Here is a 22053-nt window from a genome sequence, read left to right as displayed (position 1 = left end):
GAGCTGCGGCGCGGGCACGGCTGCACCGGGGGCTCCTTCGCGGGGGAAGGAGCACCGGCGCTTATTTCTGTACATCACATTGCTGCCCTTGTTTCTGCCGGGCCTTTCTGGTTACCCCTTCACTTTTGTGCGCTCATAGGTTTTGTTCAAAGCCTTGACTCTTCTGGTTGCAGCAGGGTTGTTTCTAAATCAGGCTACAAGGTTTGTGAGAGTACTCTTGATTATGGGGATCGCAAAATTCTATTCCCTGTAAGACATCTTACTTGTAAATGTCTTTCCTGAAAAAATTAGTAGAAATTCTTAAGAAGTCTAAGTAGAAATGCTTTCAAAGGTTTCCTACCCGATGTTTGTTTTGATAGCCTTATTTTGATCTTTGGTGATTTCTTTCTGTTCCCTGACCCTCGATATTTTTAATTCAATTGCAAAATGGTGAGTACAGTTGTATATACAAATGTTAAAACATTCTTAAATAAAAATATTAGAAAGACAGATGAATTTATTTGACTGATGTTTTGAGGGTTCTTTTTCAGCTAAGATGTACCTTGATATAGTGAAAATAAGTGCTACTAAACAAGGCTTTCAGCACCAGCAACCCACAACATTTGAGGAGACTCAAGCAGAGAAAGCTCTGCTCAGTTCCAGAGAAAAATTAGTTCCAAAGAGAACTTCAGTGTTTAATGATTAAAAATATATTGCATGGATATCTGCATTTTGCAAGAATATCTTATCTAGGGTGAACTAGATGGCATTTGCTTGGATTCAGTTGATGAGGACCATTCTTTGGATTCAGAAATATTTATGGCAGAATGTGTTCGTGATTTAGGAGCTCTGAAACATAGAAGTTACTTAATTCCTGAAAACACACAGTTTTTGTCAAATAGCATTTTGAACACATGCACAGATTATAGTCAGTTAAGAAAATTTGTGAAATTATGTTTTGCACTTCTGTGCAACAACAGTAATTCCAGCTTGTGATCAAGGGCTGTTTCAACCAACCTTGCCTCTTGCAGTTTTGTCTCTGGACAGGTAGCTGCAGCAACCCTGCAAAATGTAATAATGTAATTTGGATCAAATCATGAAGAATTCAAGAATAAAGGAAAATACACTGGCCTTTCCCCTTCCCCACCAGCACTACAACACTGAATGAACACATAAGTGATCTGCTGCCCAGAGCACAGACGTAACAACCTGGCATTGGTGTCAGAGGAAATGGTTTGTCCTGAATGAATTCCCAATGACCTGATAAGACAGAACAAGTCTGAACCAGTTTTTAACTTCAAGTGATGAGTGCTCAGCTACCTGATAGATTCCAGCTTTCCTAGAGTGATGGAGCAGATGTGTCCTACTTTAGCAATGGGTACGTGTAGCTTTCCTAGCTGACAGACCTAAGATCTTTCCTTTGCTTTTGAGCATGTTCTCTTTACCTGTAGCCAGAGGTTGTTTTGGGGTAAAAAACATTTCGAATTAAAAAGAAATAGATAAGCATATAAATATCAGAAAGATACATGGAAATATAAGGGGGATTTGATGAATGTGGAGGATTTCAAGAGACAGTGGGAGTTATACACCATTATTTATTCTGTGCTCATTACAAGAAGAGTAGGCAAAAGACCATGAAGTAGTCAGTAGAACTGTTGATGCCCACCTTTTATTTACTAAGCAGAAACTGGATCTTGGCCTTCTTCCTGTTGTTTGCAAATGTCTCCTCTTAGAGAAACAGTAATGATTCCTATGGGAAAAGACTTTCTTCCTATTTGCTCTGTCTCAGAAGACCTTGATCTGAGTTGCAGCTGCTAGTTGCATAAATTTGGTATCATCTGAAGTTTCACAGATTAAATTAGGCAATGCGTTAAACAAACAGCTAAGGCAAAAATGTTAAACCTTCGTATCTAATGGAAGAGACAGACCAGAGCAGAATGGTTCCAGAACATGATTATATACTCACTGGATGTAGTGCACAGTAAAAATTAATTCACTTGTAATCGCCTCTGGAAGTAAAGCTAGCCACAGTAAATCCAGGCCTCCGTAAAGACAGAGGAAATTACATGGCATGCTCACTAAAGCTGGTGAAGCAATAAAATATTGGAAGCTCTAATTGCTGGAAAGATTCTGGTAATTTGGAATAAATTTATAGAAAACTGGCAAGAAGTGGATTGCCAGAGATAGAGACACTTGTTTAGAAAGAGGACTCAGAAGATTTAAATATGTCTAATTTGGCAGTAATGTCCAGATATTTTAATAATATGACAAACAAGGGAGGGAGTAATCTGGAGTTGCTTTCAACACTCAGGGATAGAGTTGTCATGATAATATTAAATCTTCTGCAGCTTTGATCCCTGAATGGATCATTGAGGCATATAAAACCCTCTCCCACTGAAACCACCTTGAAAAATATAAGCACAAATCCACTAAGTTCTTAAATATCAAATATTGTGGTTGGAGTAAAATGATTTTGAAATAGAAAACTATTTTCTTTTGGTTTTGGACGATTGCTTCTTTTTATTTTGTTTGTAAAATGATAAACATATTCACCTCTTTCCAAGTCTAGGTGTCTTTAAGCAATTTAAAATCACAGCAAACCTCAGTAAATTGACACAAGTTCTCTCCATTGGTCACTACTGTCATAATTGCTAGCACTGTTTCTTCTCCTGAATATTACAGTGCCATAATTTCTGAACTCGCACTTTAATTTTGTCTCTAACTAATACCCAGAGAAAGGTGGGTGCTTGGCAGAATGCACCAGTCATTGAGGTTTGTTGTGCCAAAGAGTGAAGTGCTGAGCTAAGGAGGCTGTGTAACGTACAAGCAGATTTTTCTCCTGAATTGAAAAGTTCATGCTGTGTACTTCTGCTTATGTCAGCTGTAGCACAGAGAAAGGCAAAAGAGGCAATGCTTCAGAAAAAAAATAAAAAAAAAAACAACAAAAAAAAGACCCTGAAATAATTTGGAGCTTCAAAGATAAAAACAATACTGTGAATTCTGTCCAAAGCCCCAGTAAAATGATTCAGTTTGACACCCTGCTGTAAATGGAGTTTTTCCTAATATTCAGATTATCAGTGCTGGGCTAAATCAACACAATTATAAAAAGAAAATTGATAGTATCGTACTCATTAAAGTTAAATAGGGTTAAAATAGGAAATGACCAAGTCCCTCCAAAATAAAAGCTTTTCTTTATTTTTCCAAGCATTAATTTCAGAATTAAGAGCACTTCACTTCTGTTGCTTCCCAAGTACCCAGAAGAAGGCATCGCTCCAATGAAGTTTATAAATCCTGGTTCAACAAGATACTTAAGCTGGTGCCTAATTTTAAGCACTAGCCTAGCTGGAAAAAACCTCAGCCTGCATCCCTAAAATGTAGTCATGTGCTCATTAACTTCATCAAATAAGGCTCTGAATTGCAAATCTGGCTCTCCAATAGGAGCTGCATTCCTTCAAAGCAAATGTCTCTGCTGACCTTTTGGTGTTTCCTTCACTTTATCAAAGTTTAGAAAGCCCTGTTCAGACAGGATTGGAATGGGATTTGTACAAAATGTCTTGGCGGAAATACATCCCTGATGTATTTGCCATTAGAGAAAAAAGGCAAACCAACAAACCTATAAGTCTCTTACAGTTCTGACTTGCAGTAATTTGATCATTCCTAACATTTGTGATGCTGTTGCCTGCATTCTGTGTAGTGTCCTTATCCTGGCATGCACATGTACCCATGACCCTTCCTTTCTGAATTTTTTTACCCTTGTGATTTTCTAATACTGCTTCATGTTCTTCCTTACTTTGGTCTTTATTTTCATTGTTGTTGTTTAGTAATTTTACAACATATTTAAATTTGATATACCTGCCTCCCCTCTTTCTTGCTGCCATCTGCAAATATGATTAGCACTCTGCACAAAATCCTTCAGCTCAGTTATATAATTTGGGATTGAGAACTGACCCCTGCAAGTCCTAGCTCAACATCTCTTCTTAGGAAGTCAGTGAACCATTATTATAATTATTCTCTGTTTGCAAATTCTAGACTTCTATAGCTACTTTGAAAGATTTGATTATAAATCTCCTTCCTATCATTTTCTTGTGAGACTATCATATAAAAATGTAGAAGGTGCCTTGCAGAGTAGGTGTCTATGATCACAGTGTTTCCCCTTTTTGCAAACTGTCAGTAATTTGACACAAACATTGTGAAATTAAGCATTCATACCTGAAGACAGACTAAAAATTAATAATTTTCCATTGCATTAATATGTACATGCCGTACGTATTATATATTTAACTCAAGTTTAACGGGACACTTGAAAATCTATATTTAACAGGGAAACAGGAATATAGCATATTTATTTCAGAGAAAATTTAACTATTGGGGTTCTTTGATTACTGAGTGCTTGATTTTAATAGCTGTAGCTTGCATCTTTATTAGTATAATCTGACTATTATTTTAAAATAAATAATAGTGATGGATGCTTAGGAATATTTTAAATAGGTTTCTTCAGTTGTTCTATGTGCAAAGTTTTCACATAGCTTATCTGGGAGCCAAGTCCTTTTCTGAACATGACAGTCTTCCTAGCCTTTTCTGTGGAGCAGTTATATTGCTAAAATTTAAATTTATCTCCAGCTTCAACAGTTCAACTTATAAATTTCAGTACCCCAGTAGCTAGACAGTTATCATCGAATAGACCACATCTGTCATCATTGGTCTGATCGATTATTCCATGTTCTGGCAGCCCCCTGGCAGACTTCAAAAAAACAGAACCAGATCTAGTTTAGATATGAGATTTGTGGACTAATAGTTGAAATTAGGGGCCTGTATTATGTAGTTGTGTTGAGCCTCTCAAATTAGTCTGTAAGGAATTCATATATCCATATGACAAACTAAGATAGGTACCTGAATCCTGTAAGCTTCTCTGGATATGTCCTCCTGTGTTCATTCCACCTGCAGTATTTTTTGACTTCCTCTACAAGTAAATAAATAATGCCCTTTTTGGATATAATGTAACTATCAAGTTATTTGTATTGTAGTAAGTGAACAAAGGAACATACTCATCTTTACACTGTCAATATTTTTCTAAAGCAGAAGGGGCATTTGTTAATAGGGAATATGAAGTTTGGGTCCCAAACTTTCAGTGAAGCTGGCCATGCACCTGCTTACTTTGTGCACAAATCATTCTAATGAATTCTAAAGAACTATTCATGTGCATAAAACTAAGCCTGTGGGTAAAAGCCTTTGCAAGACTGGGCCTAGGTTGTAAATTTGATAATGACCTGAAACTGATTCAACAGAGAAAAAGCAGACCTTCTAAAAAATTGAAAAGTGTCACTGTAGCTAAGCTGAACAGTTATGGGCAGTGCTAGGAGACCTCATAGTACAGAACTCTAAAAACTGACCAAGAAAAAATGGCAAAAGATATCATAAATCTTTTTTTCATTTACATTTTATCATACTGAATTTTACCTTAATCTTACTAATTCTTGGCTTCCTCTTAATTTCATTATTACTATTAATTCAATTTTAATAACTTTATTGAAGGAGCTTACATACTTTCCTGTTTAAATTTCAGGTGTATATGTATATATACACACATCTATACACACACACACATATATATACACACACACATAGCCTGCATCAAAGAGTAGATCTCCTAAGAGGATTGTAGTTGTGAGAAATCATAACTAGGCTCTTTGGGAAGCTTGCTTGAGGAGAAGGCAAGACATCAATACTGTTTCATATGGAAGCGTACAGAAGAGTTTTGCACACTTATTTGTTCATACCATGCAGTATTCCGTCTACTGCTTCAAGTGTTTTGTGCTGCACTGCAGCCTTTTATGTGCCTAGAGACAGTGCATTACCTGCAGGAGCTTTCCAACAAAATCAGGGCAATTCCAGTTGTTGTGATGCATCTCCTGAAACCATTTTCTAGGTATTGCTTCCATCGAGAATTTCCACAGAATTAGATAAAGCTTTTTCATATATTTCACATTTAACACACAGGCAGTGCTACTAAAATTACCATGAAAAAGAAATGAAATTACTTAAATATAAACTGAGTTCCTGCTTAGGACTATAGTTTTAGCATTTAATATGCTGAGTGTATGAAATAGACATCTTTTGCACCATTACAAAACACAAATATTTTCCTTTACTTAAAGCTAATTGTTGTCTTATCATGATCTATTCACTGCTAAAATGGTCACTCTACTTAGTGGCCTTTAGATAACCTTGACTATGAAATGTCACTTGTTTGTTAGGCTCACTAAGTTAAAGTTGATTTTAAAAAACAAGGAGTCTTTTTCTGCAGTTTAATTGACTTTTATTCCCTCTAAACCGATCCCACAGAAAGTTCCAGTTTCCTCCGTTTAAAGATTAATTTAATAATCTCAGCTGGGTGAAGCAGAGAGCAGATTAGGCATGGACAAACCATACCAAAGCTGCAGAGAGTGAAGGTGACAGTCCAGGGATAGCCACTGCTGACTTTATTCTAGTTGTTGGCCTTGGGGACATGACTGGTCTTTTGCTCAGTTTGATGCAGGAAAAAGAATGAGGAAGGTACATCTTATAAGATGTGGTGGTCCTTTAGTAATCTTTTAACTTATTATTTAAATGAAGATTAAAGTTATGGAGTTGGAGAGTATTTTGCTGTTTTATAATTTAGCAATTCAGGCTGAAGTTTCTTTTGTGTTCTTTCTGTTTTTGTACAGGCAGCCTAGGAGATGGACATTTGACAGGCGACAATAGACTGCTCCTTTCCCAGGTATCTCCTGCTTGTTTCCTTTATCTGTGAATAGGAAATGGCTTAAAGGCACCTGTGTTATGAAGGTCCCAGGGGCAGCTGCCTGACTAGTGAATGCCTGATTATGTGTTAACATGCTTTGTCAGATATTGGCAGAATCTGTTCTCTTCTTTTGCCTTTTCAGCAAGGGTACCATTGACAGACTGGCTACCCATTTATAGAAATGTTGTCCATCAAACTGTGAGGAAGGACAATGGTGTTTTTCTGTGACCAGTGACTGTGGGAAACTTTTCTTTGGCTATTCAGGCAATTTTTGTAGCTTGCTCTGAAGAGGAGAGACTGATGAGTGCAAAAAGTACAATTAAGCAAAGCCAGACTTCAATTGAAGGCTGTAGTGTAGTCTGCTTGTTCTCATTTTTTTATTTGGAAAAAAATCTATGGGTTTTCACGTTGCTGTGTGGCATTCAGCGGGGGGCTATTACAATCCTAAATTTTTTTTCTAGACCACCTAATTCTAAGTAAAAATTAAATGTAATGAGAGCCACTTGGAGTTCTGAATATTTTAAAGCATAATTCCCACAGAAGGGATTCGACCTAAACTGTGGAGAGCATCAGTTGGCTAATTATAGCTGCATTTTATATTACAGCAGGTGTCAGATGCAGTCATCTCAATAAAGTCCACATAATACTCTGGAAAATAACAAAAGCTTTTCTTTGAATGTGGGTACTAATTTCTGCTAGGTGTCATATGAGCTCCGATACTTCTTATTGGTGTTAACAAGAGCACTGCAGCACTCAAACATGCTTTTTGCTTGGGATGAATGATACTGTAAAGCACTTGCTAGTCAGCCATGGCAGATGTCAGTAGTTAATACTAGTGTTGCAGAGGTTGGTATAAAATGCAAAGAGTCTTACATAAATACTTTTAGATGATGGGCTGGTTTTGAGAATGAGAGTGAACTGTGCACCAACTTACTTAATGAAAGCTAAATAGACAACAGCAGGATAAGTGTGCTTCCTTTAGCTTCTATCTTATTTTAAGTCCTCTGCAAGTAAAGGGTAGATGGGGAAGCAGTAAACTAGGTGAACAAAAACATTAAACTTAATAAGCCCTTCATGCTTTCATACTATTTTCCCAATTCAAATCGAAGCAGCAAGTTTGAGTTACTGAAGTGATTGGTGAGAAGGGTCTTTCCTAAGCCACAAAACTGAGGTATCCTGAAAATTACATCTTCAGAATAGCCTGCCTGTGGTGAAACTACAATCTGTAGATATTTGATGTTCACCTGTCTTCCTAAATAAATGATGGAATTCTGTGATTACAAGAGGTTTGTGTTTTTAAATATTAATGAATCATTAGAATAAATACTGATGTGTGTTGCATACACAGAAACCCTTGAACACAGGGAATTGAAGGCACAAATGGCAGGGTGAAAAGCACAGGCAGAAAAACCTTCCTGGCTGATTGTGCTTGGCCCAGCATGCAACAGAGATGCTTCCCAAGCTTGCCTGAGAAGCAGTAAGACGAGAGACACTTCAGTACAGAACAGCAGGGTCAGGCCATGGGGAGCTTGATGCTTCTCCTGATGGGGTAGGATGAGGAGAGGGGTGCCAGCAAAGAATGATGCCAAATGTTGGGCTAATCATGCAGGAGGGACAAGCATGTACTACTAGCAAAACAAAGGAAATTTGACAGATGATAAATTCCCCCAATATCTGAGCCTTCTGGAAGAGCAATAAGACACTTAATGAACTACTGTCTAGTGCTATCTACCTTCCTCTACATCATCTCCTCCAAGAAAAAGTAGTCCAAAACACCAGGCTGCCTTTGTCTCTTACACAGATGTCCATGGAGAATTGCAGAGGTTATAGAAATAATAAATACAACTTAATGTTATAAGTATTTTATTTTTAAAATGTAATAACAAGTCAGCTGAATAAAGCTGAATCACAAACTCCAGCATGTTACCTTAGCAACTATGTAAAAAAACCCCAAAACCATTACAGATTATGAAATATTATTTAATGTTTTGTAGAACTACAGAATAGGTTGAAGTATAATCTTAAAGTATAATCTTACTGCATTACAGACTCAATGTACTAACATGTAGGAAGAGTTTGGTTTGATTTTGGTCTGAAGACTAGTAATTTGTAAAAAACAAGTGAAAGTAAATTATCTATATATTCATATTAGTATACATGGGTTTCTGGGTTAACATACACATATTGTTCAAAAAAGTTTCTAAATACAATAATAAACATGTAATCCATCTAAACCTGGTCAAAACCAGGTACAGAAACCGACACAAAGGTACAGAGATGAAAATTAAGGGAGAAATAATTTCTTAGCTAATCTGTACCTGGCCTCTGGGGAGCAGAGGGCTGTCTATAGGAGAATTGCTTTAGCTCTCAGACATCAGGTTACCTCTAAGGAAAAGACATATGAAAAGGCCTGGTAACAAAAGCCCAATTACAAAAGCTGAAGGCATGATTGCCATTGCATAAATTAATTTACTAATTTACCCCATTTATTCCACATAGACCCTTTCTGAAACCTTTTAGTATTGAGAGAAGCCAGCTCAACTTGGAAAGCTCTGAGGAGTTCTGTGAAAGGCTGGGAAGGTAAAGAAGCTGTTAAGTTAACTGCAAGAACTGTCAGTCTAGTTGGGCCTTTGGTTGTCTCCTTTTAGCCCAAAAGCATGAGGAGACCACCACTGTACTACATTGCTTCTGCACTATTGCTTTCCCTTGCCTTACATTTCTGGTGTTGGAATGTGCCCTGTCCATGTGATACAGAGCTAGGTGTTAAAGAATAAAACCTCCTCTTGCCAGTAGACATTCTAATTTTTTTTTTTTTTTTCATTTTAGGGGAGAAGGTAAGGAATAGTTATCAGCAAGTAGAGGTGCTGCTGTAAAAAGTAGCTACCAATAGTGTCACTCAAAATTTATTGCCCTCCACAGATTACACAAACCTAACAACTTCTCCTTGTGATGTCTCTTAAGGATTCTTTGGAAGAAGGCTTCTGACAGTTCCTCTGGTAATGACTGTTACTGCCCTATATATGACAAGAGTTTTATGTGTGTGTAATTCTCCTCGATTATTCTAAAAAAATGAATGTGTCTAGGATAATTTTGTATGTTACCTGCTGTGAAAATTGCTTTTGTGGCAAGCAAAATCAGCTGCTCTGTGACCTACACTTCTTGATATTAGAGGTTATATGAAACTTACTGCTCTCTCCTTTCTCCACAGTTATTGCTACTCCTTCCCCTCCATTTTTACTCTTAGATTACAGAGATGTGATTGCACAATACAAGCAGCACAGATGGCAGCTGAAGGTCTCTATCTGCCAGGTGTCTGCATAACAGCTGAGCCAATGTACACAGCTGAGCACAGCTCACTTTCTGACATAGATGTTCAGCACCATTTCTCTGAATCACAGCCTTGCACAACCTTTGGAAGTACTTCTGGGAAATTTTAGAGTGTACTTAAGTACACAATACTTTGGCAGGCAGAAATCAGAGGAAGTCTTGCTCTGAATTCATCGTGAATGCTCAGAAGAAAGAAGTACTTCCTGCATTTTCTGCTGTGGATGCAAAGAATGGGCTTAAGGATGTAAGGCACTGGGAAAGTGTAGACTCTATATATCACCTATAAATATAAAAATATATAAATAATCACCTATACTCAGAGAAAGTCTGTGGGAGACCTGCTCAAGTTTGCTGACAGACTCCAATAGAGAAAGGAAGATGAATCTTTAGAGCCAAGGAGGAAATCCTGTAGTCCTGTAATAACTAGGAGAGAAGAACTGACTTTTGTCGTTTGAGAGTGCAGTATTATGTCATTCTGAGCTCTGTGAAACTGTCTTCCTCTTGATAGAGCTAGATATGTCCAACAGCTCCTTTCTGATAGCTGAGGTTCACAAATTAGGTCTCACAAGGAGGGAAGTGGTGTGATCCAATATATGCACCATCCTGTGACTATCCCACAGGGAGATGCACTTTTCTGTAGATATTGCAAATACACACCCATAAACAGTGCAGATACAAGTCCTTCCAGCCTCATGCTGCTGGTCTCTGTGTGCAGCCAGGTGCAAGAGGTGGGAGATTGGGAACCTTGACTGAAGGGGAGAAAGAAATCTGAGGAAGAAAGGAACCAGGAATTGGTTTACATAAGAAACAGTTTTAGAAAGAAGAGGTTTGCATGGTACAGGACCAAGAACTTGAAATAGCTCAGGGAGCAAAGGAAAGTAGGAATGTGAGAAGGAGTTCTGGGCATGGTGTCTACTGTGACTGACACTTTTAGGGACCAGAAATGGAGCCAAAGCCTTAGGTCTGAGAAGGTTTTGTGCTTCTCCAGTAGTTTTATAGGTAACATTATTTCATTATCTGCATGAAACATTGGATCTGATTGCAATGCTCTAGGTCAAAGAAGCTGGGGAGGTCTGGGGAGGAATGACATTTCTTTGAGCAGCTTCACAAGATCAGCTTACAGAAAGGGGTAGAGAGTGGGAGGGAAAAACACATGGGAAAGAAGAACTGAAAATTCCCAAAGAATTCTGCCAAACATTACAGCTATCAGGAAGGTCGTTGGTGCACAGGGGAATGATAATATCCCAAGGGTGCCAGGAGTGATGTAGACTGTTTGTAATGATTTATAGTGAGATACAGAGACATGTTCATCCATTACCAACACTGAGAAGAATTATGGGATCTAATGGCAGAGAATTTATTTCCTAGATTCAAGCCTATGAGTGAAACAATGGTACTTCCTGCTCAATGTAAGAGCTCACTTTTTTTCTTTTGTTGAAGAAGAAAATAAAAGCATTTTCATAAAATGAAGAGTAAACACTATGTCTTTGGACATAGTTTCATTTTACTTCAGTTGTTGGATGAAAGATCATGAAATATCTTCATCTGGCCTTTCATAAACCACACTGCCTTTAAACATATATTCAGGAAAATAAAGAGTTTAAAAAGACTTTGCAGGTAATGGGTATGTGAAGGTTCAAGCAATCATCCAAGGCCAGAGTACTTGAACAACTGAGGAACTGTTAAATTACTGTGATCTTAAAAATGATTACTGTAATACTTTAGAGAATACATTTGCAGTAATAAATGTAGAACATATTTTCTAATTTCTCTTCTGGTTATCAAGGTCATTCAGTGGCAGAATGCAAAATGTTTTATTTTTCTCATTCAGATACTGCTAGGTGCATAAATTCTATAGCTAATATAGAAAGATATTTAAAAATTGGAATTTATTAATGGAAAGATTATGTCTTTGCCCAATATCATACAATAATTTGTATCTTCTGAATGGAGTTTAACAATACACAGGCTCAGTCTGCCTTTATTCCACTAATACATGCCATTTCCAACAGTGTGTTGCCTTATATGTTAAACACAGTGCATACACAATTACCCTAGCATTCCTTGAAAATTAATTTCAAATCCACATTTATTGTAAGTGCCTTGGGGCAAGAACCATCTTTTGTTATTAAACAATGCAAACAGGATCTTGGTCCATAATTGGGGCTCCTAAGCACTGTGAATTCTTTCACCAGTGTCTCACATTCTCTTTCTCTCTCTCTTTGTCCCTCTGCAGATTATGCCAGTGTTTACAAAGGTTGGGATCCCTTGCATCCTCATCAGTTTTTACATTTGCTCAAGAATCAGACTCAGTTTAGCACAGCATTCTTCACAACGATAAAAGGGTGACAGATCCTGACACATCTGTGCTTTTGAAAAGTAGAAAAGCTGATTTAATGCATAAACCTTATCTTAAAGCTGTCTCCAAGGTGAAATTGCACCAGTCTTGGAACAAAAAGTGGAAGACTGATATTTAAACTGCATACAGTGATATACTTGAGCACTCTTTCTTATTCTGTAGCCACAAAATACTGTAATAGTCTCATTTTCCAGTTTTTAACTACTGAAACTTAGCTTTAAATATTACTTTTCTGTGATCAAAAGACATCTAAGACACCTGATTTGTATCTTAGGTGATAGTCAATCTTCTTCATACTGTAGGCTTCTCACAGTATTATTTCAAATTGTAATACTGGGCAAGATATATTACTGAATGTTTATTTTTCAGTTTCACTACCTGGACAAACGTATGAATCATATATTGATCCCTGAATTACTAGAAATTAAAGCTTGATTTATAAATGACAGATCAGTATATTAGATAATAAATAAATTGGTGAATTTACCAAGGTGTTGATATTTTCTTGTGATTTTATACAGTGACACAGATATAGGAAAATGAGAAAGAAATGTGAAATTATTAAAGAAATACGGAGAGCCAAAATGGGTGATCCTGACAAATTAGAAATCTCTTTTTAAGCTCTGATACTTCAGCCTGCAGTTAAAAAGAGCTTTGCCACTGAAAGAGCATTGTGACCATAATGCTTGTTCCCCAAACAGGAGTGGTGTAGCAACAACTATTCAGTCACAGGTTCTTAGCTTGTTTGTATAGTATAAAGCCAGCAGAAACCATTACAATTCTCTAGCTGGACCTCCCACATAACATATATCTAAGATTTTCCTGGGATTAATTCCTTTGGAAGTTAGAGTGTATACTTGAGAAAAAAATGTAGTCTTGATTATAAAATTTCCAGAGATAAAAAAATCTACCAAAATGCTGAGTATGATGTTTCAATTATTATCAGAAAAAAAAAAAAAAAAAAAGTGTCCTCTACTTTGGATTTATGTAGAGTTTAGTTTAAACTGCTGAGTCTCATTACACATTGATTTGCCCAAAATAGAGGCATTGATTAATCTTCATCTTTCTTTAGTAAAAACCTCACAGAACTTGGACAAATCATTCTTTAACTTGCTTTCTGGGCTTCTTTACTGAAAGAAGGTAGTGTACAGAAAAGCATATAAATTTACAGTACTTGAACTCGTGAGCTCTGGCTTGCCAGGCATACCCATCCAATCAGCTTTAAGTAGCCAAGACACAAACTATTTCATCTTAAAGACTAGTTTAATGTCTTGAATTTTTTTAATGTATCTTTGAAATTTAACAAATTACCTCTGAAAAGGCTGAAACAATAGCACATGAAAAAGCTCTCCCCTATTATTCAATATCATTCAATATTATGCAATACTCCTCTTATACATCTGCATACAGATCACATGAGGCCACAGTTAGATGTGTCATATACACATCTGGCCAGGCTAAACTTGTATTCTCAGAAATATTCAGTATGTTTATACTTCCATCTGGTCTGGTCAGGAAGCAGAATTGTATCATTTGAGTGACAGTCTGCATTGCACATGTGCTATAGCTGTACTTTGGTTTCTTCCTAAAGCTTATGTATTGACTTCAAGTGAATTAGTTGTCAGGGAAGGAAAACAGTTGATGCCAAGATCTTTTTCATTTCATTATTAATAGAAAGACATCAATGGAATCCTCACCTTCAAGGAAATGATTAGAAACTAGGAAAAGGTTTAAGAGATATAGGTACAGCAGAATTTCAAGGGAATCTTGCTATCATTTTGTCTCTTGGGACATGTTGCACAGAATTAGTAGCTTGGCTATGGATATGGACCATGGAACTACTGACAGGCATGTGACTGAATGGAATTGCATGGTGAGGGGAGCTCACAGTCCCACACTGAAAATCTGTATTTTATTGCTGAAGACCAGAGATGACAAGGGCCCCCTCCCCCCAAGAAGCAAACCTTTAGAAAGATTCAACAACTCAATTTTGTAAAATACTGATTTGGACAGCTGGTGTTACCAGCATGATCATATTATTTCAGGAGTCTGTCCAAACCACTGCTGAAATGAATTACAGGTGGTGTGGGACAGAGTCCCTGCTGAGCTAAATATGCTGTTCCTAAGATAGGCATTCTTAAAGGTGGAAAATACATGCTTGACCATGATTTTTAATCATTTAACTAGAAATATTAATTACATCAATAACTTGATGTAACTCCTGATCTGAACTTAAGGCATCCTTCAAAAATGCTTGAAACGGAGAAACTGAAGAGCTACAAGTTCAGCTTGAGCACACTGCTTCAGGGAGAAATGTCACCTGAATTTCTGCCATTTTTGATTCTGGGCATCCTATTGAGAGAATTCCTTTCAGCTTCCGTGTTCCATAGCCAAACCAAGCCATATAAACCCATATGTTGTTTGCTTGAACCCTATTACCAAACAATGCAGGCGACTCAGTGTCTGGTTTCTTCTCAGGCTCTTTTGCCTGAGCAGGCTAATACCAATGAGATTGATTTTTGGGCTCACAAATGAGCTATTTCCCTCCCCCCTTCCGCCCCCCCCCCCCCATTTTTTTCAGTTGGGCTTTTAGCAGTGGTGCCTCGGAAATTCCATAATTTTTTCTTTTCATCCTCTTCAAAGTCTTGATCCTGTTCCCAACATCTCTGTGTTTTGTACTGTGTAAGGGCTCATTTGTTTTGTCTTCCACTCTGTCCTGTAAAGGCAACACCTCCTCTGATTTCTGTGAGACAGAGGTCTATCTGGTATTCTTCTTGTGCTTTATTTTCAGACCGCTGCACATGATTTGGAGAATGTTTGAATTCTCAGATTAAGGCTATGTCAAGAATAATTGTTTAAAATCTTCCTGCATATTCACATTCCTTTAATTCTGTCAGTCTTCCCCTTGTTTATCCTGGTTAGGATTTCTCTCATCTGACACTTAAAAAAAGATAACAGTTTGAAGGGTAATTTGGCATTAACACATTTATAACATGTTAGCTATAGCATAGGCCTCAAACAAATGAAAAACAAAATGCTTCTGTGCAAACTAATTCTGTTTTGTCCTAATATTTCCGGGATTGCAGTCAGCTATAAATTTTCAACATGAAACTTGACATTCAAACTGAAATCTCAAACTGTTACTGATATTGGAGAGGGAATAGAAAAAGATTAGAGAAAGAAATAGAAGAAAGTTTTTTAGCTAAATCTGCTTCAGTGTATATTATATAGTTGGGTCTTTTGGTAGTTATATGTTTAATGAAAATTGACCCAATAATGAAACTTACTGAACAGATATTATATTATTCTAAATTTCATAATTTCACATCATGGAAATATATTTCTATTGTGTGTGCTGCACAATTAAACTTAGATCCTTTAATTCATTTACCTTAGTTAAGGATTTCAAGAATGGTTACTTCTCACAGTCTTGGGTGTCTCCATTTTTTCAAGTTAAATTTGGGTCTTCTTTAAAATGGGATTGATTTTCAGATGTGGAAATACTCACCTGGTTTTGGTACAGCACATATTTTAAAGGTTTCTTTCTCTGGTGTTCAAGCATAGAGACACTCAAAATTTTCAGTTGTTTCTGAAGAATCTTGATGATACCACATATTCATATTTTAAAGCACACAAAATTTTCTGAGCTGAGGTACAACAGATTGTAGAGGGTAGCATCATGATGCTGGATGAATCAGAAACCTGTAAGTGAATTCTTAGTGGTAGACATTAAGAAGGTAAGAGAAGGGAGAGGTTAAGAAACTGTGTGCTGTAATTGTCAGATTAGCTTCCTGGTGAGCATGTTGCAGGAATTACTTATTTTTGCATACAAAAATACTATTTTTAATCTGGATTCTAGGACCTTATATTCGAAGGGGCTGAACCTCTGTAAATCATTAAAGCACCTGAGTAATTCCACTTATATTAACAATACTCCTCCAGCATCTGCTTAGAGTTATATACATGCTTAAGTACTCTATTGGGACTTAAATGATGTGGGTTTGGATAGCCTAATGTTGTTATTTCCATTGTCACAAAATATATGTAAAGTGGAAATGCAAACCCCTATTATTAATACCTGTGTTTCTCTACAACTATTTGTTTCAGAATAATAAAGTTTTCCTCTTAAAAAAATTACTTATTTTATTCCCTTACAAACATCATAGTACAATATATTAGTCCTTGATTTAAAATTTTCTGAATTCTTTCTGAAAATGAAAACAAATTCTATGGTACCTTTTTGTCCCCTGATTATGTATAACCTGGAAGAAATTCAGAATGTAGTGAAGCATGACCTTTCATTCCTGAGGCAATCCTAGCTATCCTTCATCAAGCTGTGCTTTCCTAAATGGTTCCCATTTAATGTCCAAAAATGCTTTTTAAGATTCCCTCCTCCCAAAAGGCATCAAAACTAAATGGTCTATAATTTCCTGAAGTGTTCCCTGAGTCCATCTTCAATAATGACATTAGGTTGGCTATTTTCCAGCCATCAGGCCTTTTTCTGACTAGAACAACTTTGCAAAATGTCTGCAAAACTTGAAGTAATAACACCCCTGTTTGGAGGTGAGGAGTTTCAGAAATATTGAATATTGTTAGCTGTTTATTAGTGGAATGTTGTTATTAAATGTGAGTATATTATGTCATATTATAGATGAATTATTAATTTCCCTTTCCCAAAACCATCTATGTTTCACCTTGAATATACTCATTTGAGGTATTTAATGTAAATCCTATTTGCATACAGTAAATGTTCTTTAAAACAGGTGTTGCTTTACAAATAGCAAAAGAGCTATTAAAAAATCCAATAAGAAATTTAACAATAATGTAAAATAGCTAAATCACTTTGTTTACTGCATTGTCTTTTAAACTGAAAGACAATGTTCATAGAACCACTTTGGAAAGAAAACTAGCAGAAAGTTAAAGAGATATCCTTGCTATTTATTCTATATCCCTTTCATTCTAAGTGCTTCAAAACTAAGATACTAAATGAGTGGGGCAAAAAAATTAGATGTAGGGCATGTACAACAATACTGCTTTGAAAAGCTGGATATTAACAATGCTTCTAGTGTCATGGTCTGTATGCTCTATGTACACAGGACAAAAGCCAAAAGCTTGGTAGCTCTGCCCCTGAAGTGTTACATTCCTTTCAAATAAGTTTAGTAGTGACAGTAGTGACACTGGCATTTCTCTGTACTGGATCATATGTCACTACAGGAGTTTAAACCTAACTGTTCTATGTTCATATAAAATAGTGGTTACTGCCCCATAGAAACTATTTTTTGGAATACTGAAAGGGAAAAAAGTCTGGATACTGCAAAAAGAGGATACAACAGCTGGCTGTCAGTTGCTAGCAGTTGCTATGAAACTACTTTTGAGGGCTCCTCATTAAGTCAGTGCTAACTGAGTGACCATAAGCATCCTCCTGGCTGAACCAAATGCAAGGTAAAATATTTCACATGAAACTGCTTTCCATCAAAATAAGACTATGTGCAATATATGGTCAACTGCTACAGCTCAGTTGATGTTCAGTACTTTGTTAAGAGGTGGTACTGCAAGATGTCTAAGCCTTGTGTTTTGATTAGTAATTTTTGTGAAGTTTTTGGTGGTTTGTTCAATACATTCCTCCAGCACTTCATTTGCAATACAAATTTTTCATTTTAAATAATTCATACTTAATTACAGTAGTTGTCAGTTTATGTGGTCCTTTTCATTCTTGAAATGCTTTAGAAGCATTAATTCCCACAAAGTTTTGAGAAGCAATTAAGTATTAATGTTCCATTTTTACAAACAAAAACCAGAAAATACAGAGGTTGGGCAAACATTTCAGAACATCAACTGTAAAATTAGGCACTGACTAGATAGAGACTTGATCTAATTTTCAGAGGCACTGAAGACATTTGCATATTCAGAATGGAAACTTTTGTCCTAGTAGTTAAATTCATAAAGACTCTTGGATATCATATTACTGAGCATTACAAGTTTTTAACTACTCAGGATCAAGATATGGGAGGAGTTCATTAACTCAGAATGTTTGCAGCAGGTGAGCACAAAGCTGCCTGAGCTAACACAAGAGAAAGACTGATTTCCAGATTCTCACAATTCCAGCTGTATAAATAACCCTTTACAAACATCTTTCCACGTGGGCTGAAGAACTCTGCATCCTTTCCTGGCATGAAATGCTTAAGTAATTTCTGAAGAAAAAGGAGATAGAGAGAACTGGGGAATGGAGTATGATCTATTTCCTCAAGTACTCACAAGACTGTGCACATTTAGCTCTGACAGTCAATGTAGAATTTGTGTCCCAAGAAGAGATTTCAGCCAAACAGTGAAGCTCTTGGGAGCTGTAGTTTTGCCCTTGCTTTGTCTCTCAGCTTGAGAGATCTGAACTTGGGAGAAATGCTGTGATCACCAGGGTAAGGTATGAAAAGCAGGTCATTGTTTTTAATAAAATAAGTATCAAACATTAATTTGCACACAGAATCGGTCTCCTAGGTACACACTTCACATGCACTGAACACAGCTACTATTTCAGATTTCTGAAAAGGCGTAGGTGGGATGCACCCAGTTTCTTGCTGTGAACAAGAGAAAGTGGGCACGAGAGGGCCTCATGCTGCTGCTGCTGCAAGTGGGCTGCTGCTGAGCCTTTGTGAACATGTGTGGAAAGAGGTTTAAGTAGAGAGGATTTTAACTGGTAGTATCTCTGGCCTATAGGACTGGGTTCCAGCTTTGAAGGGTTTGACAGGAATGGTGTTGAGACTGCTACAAATATTCATCCTAAAGATATGATAGTTATTCTCAGACATTTGAAGTCCCATGAGCCATTATTTCATGTTTGCATCATGTATCTATGGGCTGTTTGTTGTAAACAAAAGTTGTTAGCATTGGATTTCTATTTCATGAGCATAGAGGTACGATTTATCCCAAGTTTCCTTGTGGGATACTGCTTTGAAATCATTTGGCAGCCTTGTCTCATCTCCTAGGCAAGCTGCCACCTATAAATAGTAAAGAAAGGAAGGAGGTACAGAAGGACTCAGAAGTAAAGAATAGAAATGGCTACATTTGTGGTGAGAGTGTATAAGTATCTTCTGATGTGAATTTCTGCGGAAGTGTAGAAAGGCAGGGTACAGTGGGAGTCAGATTGAGCTTCATACCCTGAACTGTGGCAGAGGTTGCAATAGTGGGGTACATGGCTCGTGATCAAGTTTAAGTATTCACAATTCCTAAAAAAATTGGGGGTCCAGAGTTGAAGGCGACTGTAGAATCCCAGAGCAGGCAAGATTGGACTGAATTATCCAAAGCTATAGAGAGAATTTGTGGCCAGAGCTAAAATCAGATGTTAGATTTTTAAGCTTCTTCAATCTGTAGCCTAGATCACTGCACCTTACTTCTCCAAAAAGCTCAATCAAAACATAAAAGTTCAGAATTGCACTCAGTGTTTAAGAAAAATCACATAACAATGAAAAATGAGGAAAAACTGACGTGCAAATTGTTAAGAGCCATTTATATACATACTATTAGGAAAGGATTACATGCATCGATGAATCAGCGGTTTTAATCAGATGAAAATACTTTTGAGCACAGTTCCAGTGTGATGAATATGCTAGAGTTGTAGATCACCAGGAAGAAGATTAATATTCTGTGTATAATTATACACATTTTTTCTCAATTCTTTTTTTTTTTTTTTTTTTTTTTTTTTTTTTTTTTTTTTTGGAGACAGCAAAGAGGATTTAAAGCAACAGTCATTCACTTCACAAGGGCACAAAAAAAATGTATGGGGAAGCATGCAACTGCCTGCCCCCCACCTGCCAGAGAGCTTCCAGCATCTCTCTGGAAAACAATTTTTTCTTAGTTTCCTGTCTACTCCCATCCTTCCCCCGTGAATTTGCTCTCATGGCCCCACTCAACATTGTTCTTCCATCTTTTTTTAGGGACAGAGTGGCTCTTGGCCGTGGCTATCAAGTGCTGTATAGTTACCCCTTGCTGGCAGTGATCTGATGCTCTGTCCCCAGCATGAGATGTCTCACTGTAGCTATGTGGTGACTCTTTACAGTGGAGGTTTCTGTAAGTCCATAGGGCCTGCACAGGATGAATAGGTTGAATATTTAATTTGCAGCTGTTTTGAGAGTATTCCTGTGTTCGAGTCTGATGCTTTCCTCTTTCATCAGTGGGTGATGCTGTACCTTCTTGTACATAACTACAAACTGTCCATCTTTAGCCTTGCTTGAGGCATGTCTCAGCATTTTCCCTGGCTGGCCTGCACACTAGCTTGCCAGAACAGGCAGTGATCTCTGCACAGATCTAACTGGTTTAAATGAGTAGTCTCTTCCATCCAATTTCCATTTGAAAAGAAGCAGATGAGCCTCCTACTGGGATGAGAAGTTGTGTGTCCCTATCTCAGCCATTTGACACTATTAAGATGAAACATTTCTGCTGTGTTGTTTTGTGTGTTGAGGCAGAGTCACTCTGAGGTGGAGTGTGAACTGCAGTTTGGGCCAAACTTGTGGTTTTGTAGGACAGGATGAAGTCAGGCTTCCATGTACCGTTGAGCTATCCATAATACTCTGAAAGCTGGGTGCTCTGAGGTGCCCCACTTGCTATCAGTTGAAGAGCTCAAAGTGGGATGGATAGTGACTAGACAGTGTAGATGGTAGGGACACTCCTGGAATAGGTGTAGTTGTTTCTGCATCTGTGTGTCAATGGCCATTAATTTGCATTTATTGACAGCTTGATACCATCACAAGTCTACAACATAGCAATCTCAATAATGTAAGAACAGCAGCCAGCCCTATTCCAAAGAACTGATTTGATGGCTCATCCTAAATATCAATTAGCAAGATCAGGTTTTTAGTGATGATTTTTTAAGCATTACTGTTAATTTTCTTGTTGGATTTTTTTATAGCTGTCAGCTGTTGCTATCAGACAGTGTTAATGTGATACACAGCGGTGCTCTTTGTAGGAGCAAAATGATAAAAACATTTTTCTATTGCACACTGATAGCTACTAATTACCTTTTCTGGGGAGAACTCTATCCTTTGTTGAAGAAATATTTAAATACATAAACTGGCAGAAAATCATGTAAGGTAAAATTATTTCAATTTTATTTCAAACTCCACAATTTCTAATAAAATATCTGACTTTTGCTGGAGCTGTACAGGTAACCAGACTGCAGCTGTTTGCCACAGTGCATCCACGCCAGTCATCTAGATGAGGAACTCTTTCAGAGGACTAGCCAACTCCTCCTGACATTAGAGTTACGACAGAAATGGGGTGCACACTGGTTCCCGGTTCAGGAGTGCGCTTTCCTTGCTGTTTTCTGAAGAATATAAATAGTCTAGATCCCTGCTGCAAATGTAGTGGGGGATCAAGATAGCTCAGCCACAAAGCGTTCCTCCTGATGGCAGCATTTTTTTGGAAGGGAAAATTGATCCAAGCTGACAGCTGTGCTGGAATGGCTAGACTGCAGCTAAGTCGTTTAAGGCCAGTTCGGGTATCTCACCCAGCACCACAGCCCAGACACAGCATGCACTATGCAATGAGGGCTCACTTCAACTAAACAGTTATGTGCTATTTTGTTATTGCAGGACATTAAGACAATTTGGTTCAGAAGTTA

This window comes from Vidua macroura, chromosome 6 (assembly GCF_024509145.1).
Source record: "Vidua macroura isolate BioBank_ID:100142 chromosome 6, ASM2450914v1, whole genome shotgun sequence".
Lineage (NCBI taxonomy): Eukaryota > Metazoa > Chordata > Aves > Passeriformes > Viduidae > Vidua > Vidua macroura.
Note: the sequence above shows the minus strand (reverse complement) of the source record.